Genomic DNA, 17,730 nt, shown 5'->3' with positions numbered 1-17,730 from the left:
AGATATTTCTTCTTATGTAAAAGGTGGCATGTATTTGGGAGTAGATTTTTGACTGGCATTTGTGAGGTCCTTACTGATGGATTTAAAAACCTCTTTGGCAATCTTGTGGCTTCTCTGGTTGGCTGCTCTCATGGCTACCACCTTCCACCTAGTGTCTGCTGAATTGTGTATCCATTAAGGTAAGCCGAGTTCTGCCATTTTCAGCATATGGCATCCAGGGTCACCCTTGATGCTGACAGCCAACAGATGGGAGAAAAGAAAGAGCAGAAAAGGCATGTGAGCTTCTTAAATTGGCCTGAACATCACATACATTCCTTCCATCAACATTCCATTGATGAGAGCGTTACAAGGCCCCACCTGGATGCAAGGGGCACTGAGAAATGGTAGTTCCTGTCTTCAGTGCCATTTCCCAGACACACCTTAACACACTAAAAGGGCAGTATGGATATTTTGATGATAGCTAAATGTTTTTGCCAGAGTTGTACTATGCCAGTTAATTAAGTTATTGTCTCAGCTCCAGACCCACTCTTCGATACCCTGCTTTGTGGAACTGGCGCTACGACACTGCAAACCTAATTGTGTTAGCTTCTGCCAACACTGGACAGTAGAGGGAGATTTCAAAGCTGGAGAAGGAAGAGATTTGTTGCTGTTTGTCTACTGTGGGTTTCCTGTCTACCTATGATCCTGTGAGCATGACCCCATCCTTGTTTCTTCACCCTGGAAATAGCCATAACGTAAGTTGAATTCAGTTTGCAGTTTTTCTGACATCACTTGAAAAACCAGCCTTATCATGCCTCCCTCAGAGACACTACCACCAACAGTCTGTGTCACCTCCTCGGAAGTCTAGACCCCAGCACCACAGGGGTCCTACTCAAAGTTCAGAAATCCCAGGACCAGCTGGACAGTGAGCATTCTTTGGAAGTCTGAGTTTTAGCGCCATGGAGCCCCTCTTCCAAGTTTTAATAATTACAACTTCTACCCTCTGTTCCTCAGCCTAAGGGTAATAGCTACTTCCTTCCATTTTTACCTTTGTGTTGCTTTAAAGCAGCATAGTCCAATAGAAATATGTGAGTCATAAACACAGTTTTAAATTTTCTAGTATCTACATTAAAAAGGCAAAAATAAACAGATGAAATTATTTTTTTTTACCATAATACATGCCTTTATTATAATGGCAGGGGGCAGACATGAATACAACTTTAAGTCTTTGTATATCACGCTAATACCATTTCTTAAGAGCTTGGAACATGGAAAAGAATTTAAGAAAAATGTCAGAATCATCATTTCAGAGTTCTGTATTAGAGAATAAATTAATCATACTAGAGAGCACAAAAGGAAATGAACATAATCTTGCAATTCTAGAACACAAAATAATGTATGGTAAGGGATTCTTAAATTTTCAAAGAGTGGAAAAAGAAAAATTGAGAATCATTTAGTACAGTGTTTCTCAACTTTAGCTCCTTCCACAGATATATTCTTGGGGAGGGAGCCACAGGATTTCTATATTTTTTTATTTTGCATTTTAATTTTGATAATCTAAAAGTAACACACAGTTGTTCAGGATTACCTGGACAGGTATCTTACATAAAAATATTGCCACATGATTGCAGCATCTTGCACTTGTGTCTCTGACCACTGTGGCACCAAGTGAGAACAGTGTTTAGCTTTTCATGTAGTTTCTCAACTTGGGTCCTCATATTTTTTATGAAATTGTTGAACATTTCCCATAAGAACTCTAAATTGTCAAGGTTGAGAATACTGGCTCAGGATAGTGATTCTCAATATGGGATAAGGTGGTGTAAAGATGGTGAAGGGGGATATGCATTTAGTTTGAAAAAGCACACCTAAGAAACTATTGATTTCTTAATGCAAACTCTAGAAGGTCAAGCTCAGCAAGTTATTTTTGACTGCTGGGTAATACTGAAGAACAAATACAGATTCAGCCTGGAGGGCCTGGAATAAACATGATTGTGGTTAAGAAACACTGGTTTAGAGTTCTGGGTCAAGATGGTGGCTTAACAACGTGCACATTTTAGTTTATCCCCCAGAACAACTATTAAATAACCAGAAACAGTACAGAACAGCTCCTGGGGCCACGTCAGTGACCAGACACACAGCATATCCCAGTCTGGACCAGCGGGACCCACTGCGAGCACACGCAAGAACCATGAGTTCCCAAAGATGCAGCGGCCAGCACCCCTCCCCCATAGGCCACTTCCCAGAGGGGAAAGGAAAGGACTTTACCAACAGCAGGGACTGGGCACAATCAAGCGCCAATTATGAAACTAACTAACAAATACTGACTACTAAAAATAGGCCCCCAGCTTAGGTGAACCTGATCAAAGCAGAGGTTGCTTATTTTTGCCCCGGCGCCAAGGGGGCAGGACTGACAGAAAAAGGGGGAAAAAAGAGAAGGAAACAGAGGTTTTTGTGGCTGTGTATCTACAAAGGCTTCACAGCCTCTGGATACAGCGGCAGGACTTTTCAGGCTGCAACTGCCCCAGGCATAGGGAAAAGCTCTTTTGCGGGCTTATCTGGAGCCTGTGCCTTCCCTAGGGGAGGGGTGAAGCCCCACCCAGGTGGATTCCCTCCATCAAGGAATTCAGACATCAGGGCTTGGTAATTTGAAGCCATTAAAACCAGCCTACAACCTCTCCTCTGTCTCCACCATGCCCCCAGCAGGGAGAGTCTGCCAAAGTTAAAGGTACTGCATCATCTTATGCTGGTCGGACCTGCAGTCAGATAAGTGCCACATAATGGGCAGGATAAGAAAAACAGAGTCCAGAGACTTCACAGGAAAGCCTTTCAACCTGCTGGGTCTCACCCTCAGGGAAAACCTACACAGGTGACCCTTTCCTCCTGATAGGAGGCCAGTTTGGTCTGGGAAAATCTGGCTGGGGTAGATAATATCTAAGTAGACCCTCCTAAGTGTGTGTGTGGGGAAAGGCACCACACAAGCAGGGCAAGAAACAAGAAAACAACTGAAAAATTCTCCTCTGTTAAACAAAACTTAAGCTAAAGGTCCAGATAAAGCTGAATGGAATGTCAAAGAACAGATAGACAACAAATTCATCCAGCAAGAAAACCCTAGATAAAAGAAGTGAAAGCAATCTCCAGAATAAACTAAGTAAGGTAATTAAATGCCTAGATGCCAGCAAAAAAACAACAAATCACACTAAGAAAATTGAAGATATGGCCCAGTCAAAGGAACAAACCAACAATTCAAATGACATACAGGAGCTGAAACAATTCAGAATATACGAACAGACATGGAAAACCTCATCAAAAACCAAATCAGTGACTTGAGGGAGGATATAAAGAAGGCAAGGAAAGAACAAAAAGAAGAAATGGAGAGTCTGAAAAAACAAATCACAGAACTTATGGGAATGAAAGACACAGTAGAAGAGATGAAAAAACAATGGAAACCTACAGTGGTAGATTTCAAGAGACAGAACATAGGATTTCTGAACTGGAGGACGGAACATCTGAAATCCGACAAGAAACAGAAACTATAAGAAAAAAAGTGGAAAAATATGAGCAGGGACTCAGGCAGTTGAAGGACAATATGAAGCGCATGAATATACGTGTTGTAGGTGTCCCAGAAGGAGAAGAGAGGGGAAAAAGAGGAGAAAAACTAATGGAGGAAATTATCACTGAAAATTTCCCAACTCTTACGAAAGACTTAAAATTACAGATCCAAGAAGTGCAGCGTACCCCAAAGAGAATAGATCCAAATAGACATACTCCAAGACATTTAATAATCAGAATGTCAGACGTCAAAGGAAAGAGAGGATCTTGAAAGCAGCAAGAGAAAAGCAATCCATTACATACAAGGGAAGCCCAATAAGACTATGCACAGATCTCTCAGCAGAAACCATGGAGGCGAGAAGACAGTGGGATAATATATTTAAATTATTAGAAGAGAAAAACTGCTAACCAAGAATTCTATATCCAGCAAAATTGTCCTTCAAAAATGAGGAAGAAATTAAAACATTTTCAGACAAAAAATCACTGAGAGAACTTGTGACCAAGAGACCAGCTCTGCAAGAAATATTAAAGGGAACACTAAACACAGATACGAAGACAGAAGAGAGAGGTGTGGAGAAGAGTGTAGAAAGGAAGACTATGAGTAAAGGTAAAAAGAAGGAAAATTAGCTATGACATATAAAATCCAGAAGGCAAAATAGTAGAAGAAAGTACTACCCATGCAGTAATAACACTGAATGTTAATGGATTAAACTCTCCACAATCAAAAGACATAGTCTGGCAGAATGGATTAAAAAACAGGACCCATCTATATGCTGTCTCTACTCAAAGGACACGAGGCCAAGGACACAAATGGACATTTACACACCAGTGTTTACAGCAGCATTATTAACAATTACCAAGAGATGGAAACAGCCAAAATATCCATCAACAGACAGTTGCCTAAACAAACTGTGACATTTACATAAGATGGAATATTATGCAGCTGTAAGACAGAATAAAGTTATGAAGTATGTAACAACATGAATGGACCTTAAGGACATTATGCTGAGTGTGATTAGCCAGAAACAAAAGGACAAATACTGTATGGTCTCACTGATATGAACTGACATTAGTGAATAAACTTGGAATATTTCCTTGGTAACAAAGACCATCAGGAGATAGAAATAGGGTGAGATATTGGGTAATTGGAGCTGAAGGGATACAGATTGTGCAACAGGACTGAATATAAAAACTCAGAAATGGACAGCATAATATTACCTAACTGTAATACAATTATGTTAAAACACTGAATGAAGCTGCATATGAGAATGATAGAGGGAGGAGGGCTGGAGCATAAATGAAATGACAAAGAAAGACGATAAAGATTGAGATGGTGTAATCTAGGAATGCCTAGAGTGTATAATGATAGTGACTAAATGTACAAACTTAAAAAATGTTTTTGCCTGAGGAAGAACAAAAGAATGTCATTACTGCAGTGTGCTGAAAATAGATGGTACTTAATATTTTAAAATTTCAACTAATGTGTGAGACTAAAGCAAAAAATGTTTATTTGGTACAAATCTATACTTTGACTAGTGCATCTCCTAATATAACTTAAGTAGGTAGTTGATTGAGCACCTTAAGTACATGGAACTTTGTATAGGACATGAGATTTTGTTGGTTTGTCCAGGTGATGCCCTGATGAATCCCAGAGTGATTTGATCAGTGAGTGGAAAAGTATTTGCAAAGTCCCCTTCAGGGAATGGTGAGAACAGGGGAAAACTCAACTTCCCCAAGTTGAATTCTTGATAATCTCACAAGTAGTGTGGACAACCAAAGCTGTGGGCTGAGCCCCCAGTCTTGGGGTTTGTTCATATGAAAACCCCACAAAGGATAGGTCAAGTCTACTTAAAATTAGGCCTAGGAGTCACCCCCAAGAGAACCTCTTTTTTTTTTTTTTTTCCACATGGGCAGGCACCAGAAATCGAACCTGGGTCCTCTGGCATGGCAGGCAAGCATTCTTGCCTGCTGAGCCACCGTGGCCCACCCAAGAGAACCTCTTTTGTTGCTCAGATGTGGCCTCTCTCTCCAGCCAACACAGCAAGCAGACTCACCACCCTCCCCCTGTCTATGTGGGACATGACTACCAGGGGTGTGGATCCTCCTGGCAGCGTGGGACAGAAATCCCAGAATGAGCTGAGATTCAGCATCAAGGGATTGAGAAAAACTCTAGAATGAGCTGAGACCCAGCATCAAGAGATTGAGAAAACCTTCTCGACCAAAAGGGGGAAGAGTGAAATGAGACGAAGTGTCAATGGCTGAGAGATTCCAGAGTCGAGAGGTTATCCTGGAGGTTATTCTTATGCATTAGGTAGATATCACCTTGTTATCCAAGATGTAATGGAGAAGCTGGAGGGAACTGCCTGAAAATGTAGAGCTGTGTTCCAGTAGCCATGTTTCTTGAGGATGACTGAATAATGATACAGCTTTCACAGTGTGACTGTGTGATTGTGAAAACCTTGTGTCTGATGCTCCTTTTATCTACCTTGTCAACAGACGAGTAGAACATATGGAATAAAAATAGATAATAGGGGGAACAAATGTTAAAATGAATTTAGTTTGAAATGCTAGTGATCAATGAAAGGGATCAGTAGGGGGTATGGCCTGTAAATTTTTTTTTCTGTTTGTTATATTTTTCTGTTGTCTTTTTATTTCTTTTTCTGAATTGATGCTAATGTTCTGGGAAATGATCATGATGATGAATATGCAACTATGTGATGATATTGTGAATTGCTGAGTGTATATGTTGGAAATGTTTGTGTTTCTTGTAATTTTTTTTAATTAATAAAAAATAAAAATAAAGGAACACTGGTTTAGAGGTAGAGGACTGCTGGCACATAAACAGTAAGAAAAATATATCAAAAAGAAAGAACGTCTTTTGGGTCAATGGATGAATCCTAAACCAGAAATTGTCATGGTCTTTTTGAACCCAAAAGGCCAATCCGGAAGAACCCCAAGAAGTTCCATCAATCTTTTCATCCCCACAGTGTAGGGAAAGTGGGTCTACTTTGTAATACTGATCCAAAAGAAGAACAAACCCCACTCCCAAACTCCATTCCCAATATTATGATTATTTTCATTAATGCGTTTCAGAATTTAAGTAAACAACTGCTCCAGTTGTGCAAAATGGCCCCAGATCCATCCACCAAGAAGTACTGTCATCATTGCTGAAGCCATTCAGTTGTCAAGGAGGACATCATTGGGGTCTGCTCTGTAATATTTTAGAGCTTCGATCTGCTGTAGTAGGGTCCCCAGTTCCCCAATCTTTTGCATATTTATTAGATCAGAACATCTACCTATATAGTTTTTTCCAATAAAGACCTGAGGTACTGTTCTTGCCCCTGTGAGCTGTTGAAAATAAATTGTATTTGTGTCACTGGTGGCTGTGATATCAGCAAATTCCAAGTTTGTTCGAAGGGCATTTGACAGAGGCTCTCTTGGGTTATTCTGCAGTAGGGGCAGGTGGGCTTGATGAACACAACCACCTTCTGAGGGTGTATTTTGCTATTCACATATTCCTGAGCCATGCTGACATGGCTTCTTCCCAGGAGGAATCCTCAACTGCAAGTATTGTTCCGGGTGTAAAAACCTATTTTTGTTAATATATTTTCTTTAACCTAACATATATGAACTACTATCATTTCAACATACCATCACTATAAAAATAATTAATGAGATATTTTTAAATTGCTGTTTATATGAATTCTTTGAAATCAAGTGCTTATTTTATACTTGTAACACATCTCAATTTGGATAAGTTTGTATCAGAAATACTTAATCTGTATTTACATTTCATAAAATGTACTGCTGAAAACGTAGATTCACGTATTTTTCTTGGTCCAAACATTATTAAAAGTTTTCCAATAACTGAATTGAGTATCATTTACAAAATTATTTTGAAGTAATTACTCATAAGAAGTTGTAAAAATAGTACAGAGATGTTCCATGTACCCATCATCCAGCTTTCCCCATTAGTGACATCTTCCATAAATATAAGTGCATTGTCAAAACCTGGAAAATGATTGGCATTATAGAATTAACTAGGCTACAGATCTTCATCTGATTTCACTGGTTTTTACAGGCACTCATCATTTTTTGCATGTCTTCATGATTATATAGCATTTCATCACTAGTATAAGATTTGTATTACCACCACCACCAAAATCGAATGCAGAACTTTTCCATTATTATGAAAGAAGTTCCTCATTCTGCCCCTTTATTGTCACTTCATTCTTCCCCTATGCCTAACCCTGGCAACCACGTTTCCATTTTCTGTCTCTGTAACTTTGTCATTTTAAGAGTGTACTTTTAAAAATGGCACACTTTAAAAATATGTACATTTCAATAACATGGAATGTTACACTATGTAACCTTTGAGATTGTTCCATTTAAGTTGTTGGGTAAATTAATGACTTGTTCCTTTTTTATAGCTGACTAATATTCCATTGTACAGATGTACCAAAATTTATTTAACCATTCACCTGTTGAAGGACATTTTTTTTCTTTTTTTTTTTTCAACTTTTGGCTATTACAAATAAAGCTGCTGTGAACATTCAAGTACAGGTGTTTGTGTGGACATGAATTTTTTTTCTCTGGGATAATTGCCCAGGAATGTGATTGTTGGGGCATATGGAAACTCTATGCATAACTTTTTAAGAAACTGCCAGAATGGTTTCTAGGGTAGCTGTACCATTTCACATTCCTACCAAAAATTTTTGAGAGATCCAATTTCTTGTCATCCTTGTCAGAATTTGGTATTATCAATATTTTTTTAGTTAGTGAAGTTGTGGGTTTACAGTACAATCATGCATAAATTTAGGCTTCCCATAGTATTAACACCATGCATTGGTGTGTTATATTTGTTACAATTGATGAAAGCACATTTTTATAGTTGTACTATTAACTGTAGTCCATGATTTGACTTCAGGTTTAATGTTTGTGCTGTGTAGTTCCATGAATTTTTAAAAATTTTTTATTCTAGTACCATATATACAACTTAAAATTTCCCCTTTAAACCACATTCAAATGTATAATACAGTGCTGTTAATTACATTCGCAATGTTGTCCTACCAATACCACCATCCATTGCAAAAACTTTTCCATCATCCCAAATAGGAGCTCTGTATATTTTTAGTCAAAACTCCATTTCCTAACCCCACCCCATCTCTTAGTAACCTATATTCCAAATTCTGACTCTACAAGTTTGCTTATTCTTATTATTACATATCTGTGGGGTCATAGAATATTTGTCCTTTTGTGTCTCACGTATTTCACTCAAAATGATGTCTTCAAGGCTCATCCATGCTGTCAGATGTTATCATTCATTTTTATGTCTGAATAATAGTCTGTTGTATTTATATACCACATTTTGTTTATCCATTCACTGGCTGATGGACACTTTGGTTGCTACCATCTTTTGGCATTTGTGAATAATGTTTCTATAAACATCAGTGCACAAATATCCATTCAAGTCCCTGCTCTCAGTTCTTTTGGGTGTGTACCTAGAAGAGGGATTGCTGGGTCAAAGGGTAGTTCTATACTAAAATTCCTGAGTAACTGTGAAACTGTCTCCCACAGTGGCTGCACCCTTTTACATTACCACTAGCAATGAATGAGTGTTCCTATTTCTCCACAACCTCTCCAACACTTGTAATTTTCCTTTTTTTAAATAGCAGCCATACTAGTGGGTGTGAAATGATATCTCATTGTGGTTTTGATTTGCATTTCCCTAATGGCTAATGTTGTTGAGCAACTTTTTTATTTATTGGTTATGTGTATGTTTTCTTTGGAGAAATGTCTATTCAAGTCTTTCGTCCATTGTTAAATTGGGTTGTTTGTCTTTTTTGTTGTTGAGTTGAAGGATTTCTTTATATATTCTGGATATGAAATCCTTATCAATCAATATGTGGTTTCCAAATATTTTCTCCCATTGTGTATGTTCTAGTTTGCTAGCTGCTGGAATGCAACACATCAGAGACGGATTGGCTTTTAATAAAAGGGGATTTATTTTGTTGGTTCTTCAGAGGAAAGGCAGCTAACTTTCCACTGAGGTTCTTTCTTACGTGGAAGGCACAGGATGGTCTCTGCTGGTCTTCTCTCCAGGCCTTTGGGTTCCAACAACTTTCCCCGGGGTGACTTCTTTCTCCATCTCCAAAGGCCTGGGCTGAGCTGCGAGTGCTGAGATGAGGAATGCCGAGCTGCTAGGCTGTGCTACATTGCGTTCTCTCATTTAAGCACCAGCCAATTAAGTCAAACGTCACTCATTGCAGCAGACACGCCTCTTAGCCGACTGCAGATGTAATTAGCACAGATGAGGTTCACGTACCATTGGCTTGTGTCCGCAGCAACAGAATTAGGTATGCTCACCTGGCCAAGTTGACAACTGAATCTAACTAACACATGTCCACCCCTTGTCAACTTGGCAACTTCAAGCATCACCTTAAACAGATGTAAAAAATTCTCTTGCTGTGGACCGGCGAATCTCAAAACAAGTCCGGTGCCAATAAGCAAAGGAGGATATTCACAGGATACAGATTTTCATTTCCATAGGGAGAAATTGGAAGAAACACAGATGTAAAACCTGCAGGGCAAGCGCCATGGGATTTCAAAGTCTGAAAGTCATTCATCCTTCGGCTATAGAAAGTGGCAGTCCCACCCCTTCCAAGGGCCTATGCAGTGGCCGGCCTCTTTCCAAATCAACCTTGGGGAACATCGAGGAGACCACCTCTGGGCTCCACTCTCTCCAGGCATCAGGGCCACCCCTGGGCTCTCTGCCATTTCTGGGGAACATGCTCAACCCTTCCACATGGTGGCAGCCAGGCTTTCCCAGTCCCCGAAGAAGCATGCTACGCCTTTTCCAAGGCCTGAGGCTGCACAACTCTTCCACTGCAATGAGAGGGGAGACTCATCCTCGCCCTTCAGGATAAACTCACCCTCTCCATGTATATGGGTGGGTCCACTCTCCTGGCCGAGGTTTCTGGGCTTCAGACCCGAGCTTCCATGGTTCTCACTCTGCAAACTCCAATTTTTTCCCTTTTGTGTCCTCCTTTGTCAAGATTGGTAGTAGTTCCATTTACACCAACAGTCTCTTCAAACCCTCCAAGACTTCGCCATCATTCTCTTCACGGTTCCTCCAAAATCTTCCCTTTAGCCACCCAAAAACTGTTCCAACGCATCTGGTATTTGCAAACCACAGCAGCACCCCACTCTCAGTACCAAATCTGTTCTGGTTTGCTAGCTGCCGGAATAAAACACAACAGAGACGGATTGGCTTTTAATAAAAGGGGATTTATTTTGTTGGTTCTTCAGAGGAAAGGCAGCTAACTTTCCACTGAGGTTCTTTCTTACGTGGAAGGCCCAGGATGGCCTCTGCTGGTCTTCTCTCCAGGCCTTTGGGTTCCAACAACTTTCCCTGGGGTGACTTCTTTCTGCATCTCCAAAGGCCGGGGCTGAGCTGCGAGTGCTGAGATGAGGAATGCCGAGCTGCTTAGGCTGTGCTACATTGCGTTCTCTCATTTAAGCACCAGCCAATTAAGTCAAACGTCACTCATTGCAGCAGACACGCCTCCTAGCCGACTGCAGATGTAATTAGCAACAGATGAGTTTCACGTACCATTGGCTTGTGTCCGCAGCAACAAAACTAGGTATGCTCACCTGGCCAAGTTGACAACTGAATCTAACTAACACAGTGAACGATGGTGTATACTTATGAAAGAAGGTTGTGCTGCTACAAAAAGGAACAAAGTATTGAGGCATGCAACAATGCGAATGAACATGTGGAACATTAGATGAGACAAAATAAACCAGAAACAAAAAACAGCAATGGTATTGCCACCTTTAGAAAATGCTTATAAGAAAATGGGGGCCTAGATTGTAAGCTTTTAGAGCAGACACATTAAGTCTGGAGTGGTGATTATTATTTCTGGATTTTGAGAGGCTGTTTTACATATATAACCTGATACTTAGAGATAAGAACAAAGCTGAACAGGTTGGGGTTAAAGTAATTCTGAACATAGGGGTAAGGAAGACAGTGTCTATATTTTAGAACCACACATACTCTTTGAGACCAATGGAACAAAGGTTTATTTGATCTGGGACTGAAATTTTCTATAGTGTATAATCTAACTCAATCTATCTGTATAGCTCATTTGAACAATTGAAACACAGGAAGCACAGAATAAGAAAGAGTTCCTTTAATCCTATATAGATTATTGTAATGCCTAGAAACATCCTAGAGTATATTAAGCAGATAATCAAAAAGTATTGGCAAAGTCCCCTGAGGGAGGGGAGAAAGAATATGGAAGTATCAAACCTTACATCAGCGAATCCCCTGATACTGTGTCAAACTTTAGGGATACCCAAATCAATAGGCCATGCCCTCGATCATGAGGCTTACTCTTGTGAAGCTTATGTAGGTAGTAGAGAAGCTTAGACTACCTGTAGGCATGCCTAAAAGTTACTTCTGGAGGACCTCTGTTGTTGCTCAGATGTGGCCTCAGTCTCTCAAAGCCCAACTCTGCAAGTGAAATCATTGCCCTCCCCACTCTGTGGCTCATGACATCCAGGGGTGAAAGTCTCCCTGGTGACGCGGGAGATGACTCCCAAGGATGAATCCAGACCTGGCACAGTGAGATCAACAATTATATCCTGAACAAAAGAGGGGAAAGAAGAACAATTAATAAAGTATCGGTGGCAGAAAGAGTTCAAATAGATTTGAGAGACTACTCTGTAGGTTGCTCTTAAGCTTCAGGTAGACCTTGCTGCCTATCATAACCTGCCAATCCCCAACCAGGACCATTCCAGCAAATCCTAAAGAACACCTAAGGCAATATATAAGATTCCACGAAAGTTCCAGGCACTAGAGTAACTTTCCAGAAACCTAAAACCTCTAGATGGTTCCCTGGTCCAGATAAGTCCTGAAACCAAGCCCAGCCTCTGCAGAACATCAGATAGTTCCATCTCTGTACCCCATATTAATGAGAGACCCTTTCCATATAAAAAATTTAGAATTGCCATAGCCCAAACAATCCAAAAGAGAGGTATGGAAAGATCAAAGGCAATGGTGAAATTATCCATAGAAGATAGGACTTAACAAATGAATATGAATGCTGAATCATTAAATTGATATCTCTTTTAATCTCCAGTATTTTAGAACAGCTAGAAGTAAAAACCTAAGATTGTGAAATTGTAACCCATGTCAAAGTCTGAAATATTTTCTACAACTAATTGTGGTGGTGTGCTTTGAAATTTATAGCTTTTTTGTATATATGTTATTGTTCACAACAAAAAAAGAAGGAAAAAAATCAGTTGTGATGATAAATATGTATTTAAGCCCTCTAGCCTCCTATATTCTGAAGCAGCTAGAAAGATAAATATGACAGGATGGTATGGTAGCCCATGACAGACTCTGGTATCTGTCCTGTAACCACTGTTGAAGAGTACTTTGAAAAATATTTCTTTTTTATTTCTTTGCTTTGTATATATGTTATACTATACAATAAAAAAAGTTAAAAACAAACAAACAAACAAACATCGATAAAGTCCCTTGAGGCAAGGGAGAAAAAATATGAAGCTATTAAAATTTACCACGTGGGAAACCCCAGACAGTGTTTTAAATATTAGGGACACCTGAGGCCAAGCCCTTGATCTTTTTTTTTTAATTATTTATTAATTAAAAAAATAAAGAAACAAAATAAAACAATATACATAATCAGTAATTCACAATATCATCACTTAGTTGCAAATTCATCATTTCTTAGAACATTTGTATTAATTCAGAAAAAGAAATAAAAAGACAATAGAAAAAGAAATAAAATGAACACAGGAAAGAAAAAAAAAGACTATACCTACCATACCCCTTACCCCTTGCTTTCATTGATCACTAGCATTTGAACTAAATTTATTTTAGCATTTGTTCCCCCTATTATTTATTTTTATTCCATATGTTCTACTCGTCTGTTGACAAGGTAGATAAAAGGAGCATCAGACACAAGGTTTTCACAATCACACAGTCACATTGTGACAGCTGTATCATTATTCAATCATCCTCAAGAAACATGGCTACTGGAACACAGCTCTACATTTTCAGGCAGTTTCCTCCAGCCTCTCCATTACATCTTGAATAACAAGATGATATCTACTTGATGCATAAGAATAACCTCCAGGATAACCTCTCAACTCTGTTTGGAATCTGTCAGCCATTGACATTTTGTCTCATTTCCCTCTTCCCCCTTTTGGTCGAGAAGGTTTTCTCAATCCCTTGATGCTAAGTCTCAGCTCATTCTAGGGTTTTTCTCAATCCCTTGATGCTGAGTCTCCATTCATTCCAAGATCTCTGGCCCACGTTGCCAGGAAGATCCACACCCCTGGGAGTCATGTCCCATGTAGAGAGGGGTAGGGTGGTGAGACTGCTCATTGTGTTGGCTGGAGAGAAGGGGTACATCTGAGCAACAAAAGAGGCTCTCTTGGGGGTGACTCTTAGGCCTAGATTTTAAGTAGACTTGACCTATCCTTTGTGGGGTTAAGTTTCATATGAACAAACCCCAAGACTGGGAGCTCTGCCTATAGCTTTGGTTGTCCACACTGCTTGTGAGAATATCAAGAATTCAACTTGGGAAAGTTGAGTTTCTCCCCGTTCTCACCATTCCCTGAAGGGGGCTTTGCAGATACTTTTCCACTCGCTGATCAAATCCCTCTGGGATTCATCGGGGCATCACTCTGGACAAACCAGCAAAATCTCATGTCCTACCTGAGATTCCAAGTACTTCCAAGCCCTTGATCTTGATGCTTACTCTTGTGAAGTCCATGCATGTAGTGCAGAAGCTTAGCCTACATATAGGTATGCCTAAGAGTTACCTCCAGAGGACCTCTTTTGTTGTTCAGATGTGGCCTCTCTTTCTAAGCCAAACTCCGCAAGTGAAATCATTGCCCACCCCGCTACATGGCACATGACATCCATGGATGAAAGTCTCCTTGGCGACATGGGAGATGACTCCCAGGGATGGGTCTGGCCCTGGTACCATGATATCAACAATGCCATCCTGACCAAAAGGGGGAAAAGAAGTGTAACAAATAAGGTATCTGTGACCGAGAGAGTTCAAATAAAATTGAAAGGCTACTCTGGAGGTTATTCTGATGTAAGCTTCAGTTACACATCGCTGTCTAACATAACTTCCCAAACCCCAACCAAAACCATTCCTGCCAATTCTAAAGAATACCTAGAGCATTATATAAGATTCTACAAAGGTTCCTTGTAGGTTTTAGGTTTCTGGAAATGGGTCCCTGGACCAGATGATTCCTGAATCTGTTCTATAACTACTTGTTAAAATATACTTGCAAATTTATAGCTTTTTAAAATATATGTTGTATTTCACAATAAAAGAAAAATAGAAGGATAAAAAAAAAGGAAAAAAAATGTCTTTGGCTATTTGGGGCCCCTTGACCTTTCTTATAAAATTTGATGATTAAATTTTCCATTTCTGCAAGGAAGGCTGTTGGGATTTTGATTGGCTTTTGTTGAATCTGTAAATCACTTTTGGTAAAATTGACATCTTAACTATATTTAGTCTTCTAATCCATAAACACAGAATGTCCTTCCCTTCCTTTAAATAAGTGGATCTTCTTTGTTTTCTTTTAGGAATATTTTGTTGTTTTCTGCATATACGGCCTTTACATCCTTGGTTAGATTTATTCCTAAATATGATTCTTTTAGTTGTTATTGTAAGTGGGAGTTTTTCTCTGCTTGTTTATTACTGAAGCATAGAAACAATACTGTTTTTTTGCATATTGTTCTTATACCCTGTCGCTTTGTTCAATTCATTTATTACCTCTAGGAGCTTTTTTCTTTTTTTTTTTTTCTTTTTTTTTTAGCTCTAGAAGCTTTTTATGGGGGTTTCAGGACTTGCTGTATATAAGATCATATCATCTGCAAATAGGGAAAGTTTTATTTCTTGCTTTCCAATTTGGATGAACTTTTTTCTTTTTATCATGCTTAATTGTTCTGGGTAGATCTTCCAGTACAATGTTGAGTAGCAGTGATGACTGTGGGCATCCTTCTCTTGTTCCTTATTTTAGGGAAATAGCTTTCAATCTTTCACCATTTAGTATGATGTTAGTAGTGTGTTTTTCATATATTTCATTAGCATATTGAAGGAGTTTCCTTCTAACCCTTGTTTTCTAAGTAGTTAAACAAGAAGGGGTACCAGATTTTGTCAGATGCCTTTTCTGCATCAATTGAAGTGATAATGTAGTTTTCCTCCTGTCATTGTGTTAATGTGGTGTGTTACATTAATTGATTTTCTTATGTTGAACCACCCTTGCGTGCTTTGAATAAACCCCCCTTGATCATGGTGTATAATTCTTACAGTGTGCTGTTAGATTTGGTTGCTAGTTTTGGCTGAGGATTATTGTATCTGTATTCATGAGAGATACTGGTCTGTAGTTTTCTTTTCTCGTAGTATCTTTATGTGGCTATGGTATGATTGTAGCATTGGCCTCATAAAATGAGTTAGGGAGTATTCCCTCTTCTTCAGTACTTTTGGAAGAGTTTGAGCAGGACTGGCATTAAATTTTGGGGGAATGCTTGCAAAAATTCACAAAAAGCTATTTTTCTTTGTTGGGGGTTTTTGTTTACTGGTTCAATGTCTTTATTAGTTATTTCTCTGTTAAGATTTTCCATATTTTCTTGAGTCAATATGGGTAGTTTGTGTATTCCTAGGAATTTGTCTGTTTCACCTAGGTTATATAATTTGTCAGTGTATAATTATTCATAGTATCCTCTTATACTCCTTTTTATTTCAGTTGGGTCAGAGAAGATACATTATATGATTTGAACATTTTTTAACTTATTGAGATGTGTTCTGTGACCCAACATATGATCTGTATTAGTTTGTTAAGTTGCTAGAAAGCAATATACCAGAAGTGGAATGGCTTTTAAAAAGGGAATTTAAAAAGTTGCAAGTTTACCATTCTAAACCTATGAAAATGTCCAAACTAAGGTATCCAGGGAAAGAAACCTTAATTCAAGAAAGGCCAATGGGTCTAGAACACCTCTTTCAGCTACAAAGGCACTTATCTGGCATCTGCTGGTCCATTGCTCCTAGACTCCATTGCTTTCAGCCTCTGTTCCTGTGGGGATTCCTCACTTTGCTTATCTGGGGCTGACTTTCATCTCTTGGCTTCCCTTGGCTCTCTCCAGGTTCTGGCTTGTGTAACATCTCATGGCAACATCTGCTGGGCTCCAGGCATCCCTAGATATCCTTGTTTCTGTTCTCCAAGCATCAGTATCTGTGTCAGCTCTGAGCTTTTCCCAGTATGTTTCCTCTTTTAAAGGACTCCAGTAAACTCATCCAGACCCACTGGAATGGGTGGAGTCACATCTCCTTCTAATCAAAAAGTCACACCCTCAGTCGGAGTTGCCACATCTCCGTGGAGATAATCTAGTCAAAAGTTTCCACCTTCCAATATTGAATCAGGGTTAAGAAAAATGGCTGTCCCCACAAATTTGGATCAGGATTAAAACATGGGTTTTCTGGGGTACATAATAGCTTCAAACCAGCACATGGCCTGTCCAGGAGAATGATCCGTATGTACTCAAGAAGAATGTGTATTTTGTTTTTTGTGTAAAGTGTTCTATATATGTCTGTTAGGTCTAGTTGATTTAGAGAGTCACTCGAGTCTTGTATTTCCTTATTGCATTAGTACATATAGTACATGTATATGTAGATACTAATAAATACATGTAGATAATATTAATATAGATTCCCCCTTCAAATAAATATTTCCTTCATATATTTTGGTGCTCTGCTGTTGGGTATATATATGTATTTATAATTATTGGTTCTTCTTGTTGAATTGACCTCTTTATCGGTATATAATGACCATCTTTTTTCCTCAAAACTGATTTTGACTTAAAGTCTACTTTATCTGATATTAGTATAGCTATCCCAGCTGTCTTTTGGTTTCTATTTGCATGGAGTACTTTTATCCGTCCTTTCACTTACAATCTACTTATGTCTTTGAATTTAAGGTGAGTCTTTTGTAGACAGCATATAGTTGGGTCATGCTTTTTTATCCATTCTGCCAATCTCTGTCTTTTTTTTTTTTGCACAGGCAGGCACCACAGTCTCTGCCTTTTGACTGGAGAGTTTAATACATATACATTTAAAGCCACTACTGATAATGCAGGACTTTCTTCTGACATTT

At 39.1% G+C, this 17,730-nt stretch overlaps 1 long non-coding RNA gene and 1 pseudogene across 6 annotated transcripts in view; one reads left to right on the top strand and one right to left on the bottom strand.

Moving 5' to 3' along the window:
- Positions 1-17,730, top strand: part of LOC143671630 (uncharacterized) — a 247,906-nt gene that overhangs the window by 181,477 nt on the left and 48,699 nt on the right. Inside the window, exon 5 of one of the 6 annotated variants that reach the window (XR_013169620.1) lies at positions 515-3,906. The exons of the other annotated variants lie outside the window; for them this stretch is intronic. This is a non-coding gene — a long non-coding RNA (uncharacterized LOC143671630). Of the gene's footprint in view, positions 1-514; positions 3,907-17,730 lie in introns of those variants that run through there. 6 annotated transcript variants of the gene reach the window in all.
- On the bottom strand, positions 6,706-7,055 carry LOC143670919 (glutaredoxin-1 pseudogene; annotated as a pseudogene).

Source organism: Tamandua tetradactyla, chromosome X, assembly GCF_023851605.1.
Source record: "Tamandua tetradactyla isolate mTamTet1 chromosome X, mTamTet1.pri, whole genome shotgun sequence".
NCBI lineage: Eukaryota > Metazoa > Chordata > Mammalia > Pilosa > Myrmecophagidae > Tamandua > Tamandua tetradactyla.
The sequence above is the reverse complement of the archived record's forward strand: the minus strand, read 5'-3'. Positions and strand labels throughout refer to the sequence as shown.